Raw genomic sequence first — 9,062 nt, 5'->3', positions numbered from 1 at the left:
TTCAGACATTGACTATTTAGAAATGGTTTGAATTTTATTAAACTCTGAACAAAATTAAAATCAGTTTTGTTAGTTTATAAAGACAATTTGAGAACACACAAAAAAGTGATGTTATTAAAGTTATGTTATACTGTGTTTTCCTGAGTATATCACTGTTATGTCTAAATTTTAGGAAAAGAGCTCAGGCAGAACAAAAAATTAAACTGTTTTTATATCGAGGGTAACTGTATTTATATATTTTTTGAATAAATGAAGGAAGAAAGTTATACTGACAGGAAGGAATGATAAAGGAAGAAGAAAGAGATGGAGGGAGGAAAGGAAAGAGTAAGCAAGGTAAGATCAGAAGGGAAGGATTAGAGCCTGGATATAAAAAAGAGTAGAGTCAGAAGGGAGTTTATATATGAGTAAATGGCAAGACTAAGAAACTGGCCTTGATGAAATAAAAGTAACAGCATTTAAATGTAAGAAATGATGAAGAACTTGCTTCCATAAAGGTGATGTTGAATTATAATATATCCAAGAAGAAATACTTTAGGGTAATAATACATCCTAGGTGTTGCAGTGGAAGGGTGGAGATAAATGTAACTGAAGGTTTTTTTCTTCTTTTTTTAATAAAAAGAAATAACATAAAATCATGGGCTAATGTTTTGGTGGGTTATCAATTACATTGAGAATTTACCAAAAATGACAAAGAAACTCTAGGTAAATGAAAAAACAGAGTCAAGTGTCAAAGTTATTGGTCCACTAAAGAGACTAAATGCCCTCATCCTTCTTGTATTGGAAATAGTATACATTAGGAAAAATGAAATTATTTAAATACTTGTATTAAATGTGTTTTTTAAAAAGTCAATTATTTTTTGAGTTGCACTTATATACCAGGTATTATGTTAAAATACACTTTTAATAGTTGCTCAATTATACTAAATCAGATTTCTATATAGCCTTAAGCCCCTTCCTCATTTATTCCTCCACTGAAATATTTCCTTCGGTGTAATGGTAAAATATCATCCTTCAGTAACCTTGGACTTTAATATATCACCTACATAACGACAGAAGCAATTACATAGTGTAAAAAGCTTGAGTTGCTTCATAACACACTTCCTAATTTCCTGTTTTGTTAATAGTATTAATGCTAAAGCAGGAAGACACTCAATTTAAAATGAAATTTATGGAACATGTGAATGATATCTTTATATTAAATGTTATCTTTATATTAAATCTTTCAACAAATAAATTGACAAATTACATTATCCATTATAATAAAATCATTTTTGGGACTGGTAATATTCATTACAATTTGACAATAAATACTCAACTGGAAATAAAAGTCGCAAATTTTGCTTATTTTACATTAGAAAGTAGATATTCTCATAAAGCTCTCTTTGAAGTTTGATCAACAAAATATATGTGGTTACTATCTCAAACTACTTTAAATAAATTGATAATTGAAGTAATATTCCTAACAGTGGTAATATTCTTTAATGTAAGGCAATATTTAAATTTATTCTAGTATGAATATGTAAATGCAAGTTTCCATCCTTAAGTGATGAAAATTGTGCTATGATGAGACAATCTATTTGCTTTATATACTGAAAAATTTTGACTTTTCCATTACTATTACAAAACAGAAGAAAACACAAATAGGACTGTTGCTGAGAAAAATTTCAAGATAATTTTTCTGCTCCTCTTTTTCTATGTAGACACAGAATAGTGAGTAAAATTATGGTTTCTGTCTCTTAATATGAACTAAATAAGAAAGATTCACTATTAATACAGGATACTAGGATGAATTTCCAGAAAATCAGTCCATTCATTTATTCATTCTCTCATGCAGTAGGTATTTACTGAGCACTGACTTTATGAAACTCTCAGACTCTGTGGAATGAGACACGCAAAAGAGAAGCAATTTTTCCCCCCACTGGATTTCTGGCAAGAATTGGAATGTATTCAACTGAGATTAAGTCAAATCTAAAGATACAAGCAAAGAGAAAAAGCTTTAAGAAAACAGAACTTTAATACAGGAGAAAAAAAAAGATACACAGCTACATTTAGTATGATAAAAAATACTAAAAATAAAATACGATAGAAATGTCCTTGAAAAGAAAAAAATATATATATACATCTACAATAAAACAGCAACTAGATATTACTTTTATGTAAATTACTGAATATTTATAATCTAACCTTAAAGTAAACCAAAATGACCTATTTTGGAAAATTAATTAGGTTAGAGAAATATTTAAAATATCTGCCTTTTGCAAGACTACCAAATGCAAATCTCTTGATTGCTTTGTACTATATTCATCATGAATATGAATGTATAAAACAACTGAAATATAACATCAAAATAAAATATAGTAAAAGTATATTTATCAAACTAGGCCCTAATTTCCTATGGATATCTTTGTGGAAGATATTTTAATCAGCCATGAAACTAAATGGTATTCCAATTTACAATGGAATTTGAATACCTTAATGGTATTTTCTATTAAGATATAATTTTAAATATTATTTAATATTTAAATATCAATATTTAATATTTATATAATTATATATTAATATATAACTTTTACATTTATATATTAAATATAATATTAAAATATTATTATAAAATAATATTTTAAATATTATCATTTGCTATTGGCAAATTTCCAATAGCAGTATTTTTGGATTTGAATGGAATAGTTTAATGGCTTTTTCTTTCTAGTCAAATTAGCAAGCAGGAAAATTGCTGATAATGTTTTTACTGTGGTGATTGATATTGATCATGAAGATAATTGAATGAATTAGCAGGTGATGGTCTAAATTTCCAGCAGGAATTTTATGGGTTCTCAACATCTCCAAATCTATACAGAAGTTGAGACAAGTGCTTCTGGGATGTCTTACTGCCTTCCTGCTGTCTTCTGATGTCTTACTGAAACTATACCTGAAAGAGGGAGATTCATCTGAAATTCTTTCAAGGAAAGATCTTCCTTTAGATTCTGTAAATGTTCAGAAAGACTTGGTTAGATTAGCCATTGAAAATCTTCATAGAAAGGAATTGAAAGAGAAAGAGTCAGATCCAGATATGGATCATAGTCTAAACATCCAATCAGAAAAAGACATTCAAGAAGTAAAGAATATAAAGGAAATAGACTTGCCTTTGTCAGAACATGTTTTTGCTCTCATACTCTGAGGATTTTGAAGTGTCTTCTTTTAAGAAAGATATTTCAGCTGAATTGTACAAAGATGACTTCCAGGTGTCATCTTTGTTGTCACTCAGGAAAGACTCAGTGTTGCAAAGACAAATCACAGCCAACCAGAAACTCTACAAGTAGAGCCATTAGCTTTGGCAGTGGTGATGAAATCAGTGAGTGCCTCAGTGAGAAAAGCCTTTCTGTTCATAGGAGTGTCCACTCGGAGGGGCTGTTTGAACTCAAGTACCCTTCTGAGCTTATGAAAAGTAAGGAGCTCAGTGATGTAGAGCATGAACAGGGAATTACAGAATCCTATTCCTTGGTTTCAGTTTCTGTGGTAGATGAGTTACATGATTTACATATTGGTGATAGGGTGTTGACTGGCAATGTTCGGCCAGAAACTCTTCCATTCAAAGGTGTGACTAGTTTTGCTAAAGGATTTTGGGCTGGAGTGGAGTTGGATAAAGCTGAAGGAAATAAAAATGGAACCTATGATAGCATTGTATATTCTGTGTGCAAAGAAAAGCATGGTATTTTTGCTCTTCCTCAGAAAGTATCTCACATTCCAGAAAACTTTGAGGACTATGTACACATAAATGAAGATGAAGAGTCTTACTCAGATGGACAGTATCAATTCCATAATCAAGAACAGAAAGATATAGTGGACTCAAAGTCTGACAAAGAAAAGGATGCAGTTGAATATTTTTATGAGACCTCTCTCGTATGCATGATATAGAAGCCTCACTTGATAGAAGCCTTAAAATAGAAACAGACAACATTCAGGACATTTCTGAGGTACCTGAAACCCATGTTCACCAGCAGTCTTTGGTGGATTCACTGATATGTTCAAAGGAAAACAAAGACCTTGTTTCTGCTGCCATAGAAAGTGTTTCCATTGCTGTAGAAGGCAATATTTTAGATAATAACTTTTCTGAAGAGTTAAGAAGAAACAGCAGCTTACAGAAAAGGAAGAGAATCTATATCCCGAGGTGTCAGAAAAGCTTTCTACTCTGCTTCTGGATCTTTTAATGAGAGAAAAGAACCACTTGGAAGCTCAGTTGAGGTCATCACAAAGTGAGGGGAAAAAGTCAAAGCAACAGCTAGAAAAAGTCAGCTTACTGACAAACACTTTACTAATAGTCTTTGTGAAGGACACGGTCAATCAACTACAAGAAATCAAAAAATCTAGGAATGAAAAAATCCAATTTAGCAATCAGGAGCTTCTTGATGATGATCAAAAAAAAGTACCAACCCAAGTCCTATTCCCAAATCTTGAGGAACATTCATCAAGTGTTCCAGCTTGCTTCTTAAGGTTTGAATTGGAAGATGAAAAAGAAGAGATTTCTTCACCAGATATATGCCCCAGACCTGAGAGGCCAGTATGTGGTGCCAGTAGGCAGGAAGAACTTGTGAAGAGACTTGCTGAACTTGAGATCAGCCGGGGGTTCCTGAGTGTGTAAGGAGATGATCAAGACTGGTTGATGAAGATTTTGGTTTGAACTCTTCTCACAAGATCCCCAAAAATAAGGCAGAAGAAACAATTGTACCTTTAATGGCAGAACCTAAAAGAGCTCCTCAGAAGCCATGTGAAACACTATTGGCAGTCTCACATACTACAGAAGAAGTAGAAATTCTTACCCATAATGCAGCAGAAGAACTTTGGAAATGGAAAGAATTAGGTCATTAGCATTCTTATTACAAAACTGCTTGGCTGTGCTAGTAAGGGTCTAGATCTAGAAAGCACTAGTGAAAGGGTCTACAAACAAGTGGTTTTTGACTTAACAAAAGGTATTTTTTTAGGAAATATTTGCAGAGTGTCCCAACTTAAATCAACCTGTCTGGATGAAGCCATGTAGAATCAACTCCAGTTACTTCCAACGAGTGAAAAACCCAAATAACCTTGATGAAATCAAGAACTTCACAGCCACAGAAGTACTCAAGTTGTTTAGTCTTAAAAAGGAACCAAATCACAAAACAGATTGCCAGAAAATGATGAAATCTGGAAGAAAGAAAAGAGATTGGGTGGATCATATCCTGGTCTAGGAGCTCCATGAAGAGGAGGCACAGTGGGTGCACTATGATGAGGATGAATTGTGTGTGAAGATAAAGCTAGCTGACAGGATTTTTGAGACCTTGATCAGAGATACTATTGATGTTCTGAATCAGATCACTGAGAAACAGGAGAATACTAATTGTGTGACATCTTGCAAATAAACTGAACACTGAGCGCTTAAAAAAAAAAAAGGCATGTCATATGATGACAGGTTATAAAGAGGGAGAAATGGAAGAAAAAAAATCAGAATATTGGTACTTCTTGGTGTTTTCTGAGTCTTACAAGAAAGAATAGAGGTAGAAATAGATGACACTAATTCTGTCCTAAAAGTTGCTTTCTACTTCTGACCTGCAATCAAAATTGACTGAGAGTTCCACAATCTGTAGTTTCCAGGGTTAAAAAGACTAAATTGTAAGGGTTATTATGATGGTTTTGAAGCTACAACTCTAACAGGAAGTAATTCAGTGACATGCTTTTGCCAAGTACTTTCCTTTGAGTGTTTTCCACTAAATAAGAGTAGGAGCCTACAACAAAATTGCTTTAAAACAGCAGCAGGCAAAGCCAAATTGCTTTAAGACCTTTAAACTAAAGGCCAGGGTATGAACAGCATTGTAGAGGCCAGTAGAAAAAGAATAGAGACTTTTAAGACTTCAAACTCAAAGATTTTATCTAGACAAGATCCTTGACTGTGACTGCATATAATTTATCAGAAAGATACAATTATTTCCCGTTGAAGATTATAAATCCTCACTCTGACAAACTCAGGTTTTACCTAATCAAACAGCTGTGGACAGAAGTGATATATGTCATTATAGGGCAGAGTCAATATATGGTTCTTTTCCCTCTATTTCAAGAAATACAATGCTATAAAGAGAGCTTGAGTCCTGGAATGAAGTCAATGTGGGCTATGACCATCTATCAATAGATTTGTGATTGAAAATATATAAACATTTGTTACTGTCAAATCTGACATTTTGGGATTCTTTATTACCACAACATATCAATCTGATTATACATGAAGTCTTATTACCTTGGGAAGCCAATAGAATGTTCAAAAGATAGTAATTGGCCTGTTATCTCAATTATTACATATGGGTCTTCATTATGGAAATAAAAGACAGCAAGCGTAATGAGAGATATGAAAGGCTGGGAGTGGGGAAAATTTGTTCAAAGGCACAAGGGGGAATGATTCCCATAACTTTTGAAAACTGGGATAAGTACTGAGGAAATTAACTAGAATCCACAGAAGAGTTGGTAGTATTCTGAGGTTAATTCTACGTGTCATCTTGGCTAGGCTATAGTGCCAAACATCAGTCTAGAATTTGCTCTGTAGTGACTTTTTTAGATATGATCAATATTTTAGATATGAATAATATTTTTAGATGTGACTAATATGATTAATATGAATATTAGATCTAGTAGTCTTTGAATAGAATAGATTACCTTTCATAATTTGAGTGGGCCTCATGCATTCAGTTGACAGCCTTAAGAGAAAAGGTGTCCCTTTAACAGGATGGGATTCTGCTTCTAGACTGCCTTTGTACTAAAAACTGCAGTATCAACTCTTGTGGAATTTCCAGCCTGCCATCTTGCCAGCTTTTTTCCTCTGGAGAACCTGACAAAGGCAAGCACCTTAAAGGAATTTTCTTGGTCCACAATCTTTAGGTCTTAATTTGTCAAGACATACTTGCTTTATATATCCAGTCTAATGTAATTCAAATAGAATTAGAGAAGTGTGATTTATAATGGAATATATTATATACCCCTATATATATATTATATATAATATATACCCCTACTGGACTACGGTATTTGGAGTGTAATTTTTTCTACAAAGTAGATGGAATCAAAATAATGGTCTTGGGTTACCACAACTGTCAGTGAAAATACATAGTAAATGGGAAAAGATCAATTTTAAAGGATAAAAATGGAGCAGATACTATAATTAAAAAAAAATTAAACTACTTTTTGGAACAGTTTTAGGTTCAAAGAGAAATTGAGCAGAAGGTACACAGAGTTCCTGTATACCCTGTCTCTATCACATGCATAGCCTCCCCCTTATCAACATCTTCCAACAGAGCAGTACATTTGTTATAATTGATGAGCCTATATAGACACATCATTATCATTCAGAGCACATAGTTTATTTATTTATTTATTTTTAAAAAGATTTTATTTATTTGACAGACAGAGATCACAAGTAGGCAGAGAGGCTGGCAGAGAGAGAGGGGGAAGGAGGCTCCCCCACCCCGAGCAGAGAGCCCAATGTGGGACTCGATCCCAGGACCCTGAGATCATGACCTAAGCCGAAGGCAGAGGCCCAACCCACTGAGCCACCCAGGCGCCCCTCAGAGCACATAGTTTAATTGGGTTCACTCTTGGTATTATATATTCTGTGGGTTTGAACAAATGTATATTGACATGTATCCACCCTGAATAGGATCATACCAGAGTACTTTCACTGCCCTAAAATTCTCTGGGTTCTGCCTATTCACTGCCCCCAATACCCTCGCCCCATTTCCCTAAATAGAAGTGCTGATCTTTTTATTGTTTCCATAGTTTTGCCTTTTCCAGGCTGAGAAGGCTTTCACATCACTATGAAGTTTGATCAGAGTGAAGGTGAGAGGGAAAGAATGTTGGATGAAAGCATTATGGATGGTTTTGTAGTAAATGGAAAGTTTCGCAAGACCAATGTAGAATCCTTAAACTAAAGTCAGACAAAAACAAGGCTCATGTTTCCCAGGAATAGTCTGTCTTAGCACCATGGGAAGGAGTGTAGCCTCAGTGAAAACACAAAGATGAATTTCAAAGAGCAGCATTTAGAGTTTGTGCTCAATGATGCTACCTGTAATAGGAGGTCTGGAAGTAAAAATCAAGGTAGACAGAAACCATTACCTATTCTGCTTGGTGGATTAAAATCAGATTACCAGCTTTATATTATTCTTCACTCTTTGAATCATTTTCCTTTTTTAAAAATTTTACTTCTTTTAAGTAATCCATGTAGTAATTAAAAAATGGCCTTTCCCTCAAAACTACACTTTTACCCTCTTTCATATTTTTCCCTAAATTTTCTTTCCTTTCCTCTTCTTATTTTCCTTTTTTTGTAAGAACAAGTTTTCCTAAGAATGGATTGGCAGACAGGTTTTTGACAGTAGTCACTTAGTCCTCCAGAAGGCCCCTGAAGTCTGAGCAGAAGCAAGTTTTTGCTAGTTCCTGTGAGAACCAGATACTAACAATGACATATTCATCTGAATTCACTTCTGCACAAGTATTGTTTCCTGACCATTTCAACACACTATCTATTCTTCTCATCTCCACAATTCAGTAAATCTTGGGCAGTAAAGGTTAATCCTAACAAAAAGTATATAACTTGACTCTTTTCTGAATACATTAGACTTTTTTTTTTTTACTAGAAGGCTATGAATAATCTTAAACCTTCTTATATGTTCAACATAAAATAATTTGAAAGCATATCAGTCACAGAATCTATATAAAGAAGGATTACTGATATGCTCTTTTTTTTTCTCTCTCCTATCTATAGAGTTTTCCATTAAATGGATTTTATAGGATGTAAATGCCATGACGTATAAACTATAAAGGTTAGGTCTGATTACAACTCAGTCAAAGAGGCTTACTTTTAATATTTTGGTCAATAATACATAAGGTTCTGTAGTTTAGTAGACAGGCCCTTTACTGCTGATAGAAATCCTCATATGTATTATGTGCACACTGATCTAATAAAAAACATAACTTGAAATTCACTGAGTCAATTGTTTTTAAATTAACTAATTCAGGGATGCCTGGTGGCTCAGTTGGTTAAGCCACTGCCTTCA

The 9,062-nt window shown here is 33.7% G+C and overlaps 1 pseudogene; it reads left to right on the top strand.

Moving 5' to 3' along the window:
* The first annotated feature begins 281 nt into the window (after nt 1–281).
* On the top strand, nt 282–5,390 carry LOC125101187 (centrosome-associated protein 350-like; annotated as a pseudogene).
* Nucleotides 5,391–9,062: the final 3,672 nt, after the last annotated feature.

Source organism: Lutra lutra, chromosome 5 (genome assembly GCF_902655055.1).
Source record: "Lutra lutra chromosome 5, mLutLut1.2, whole genome shotgun sequence".
Lineage (NCBI taxonomy): Eukaryota > Metazoa > Chordata > Mammalia > Carnivora > Mustelidae > Lutra > Lutra lutra.
This window is presented reverse-complemented; position numbering and strand designations above follow the sequence as displayed.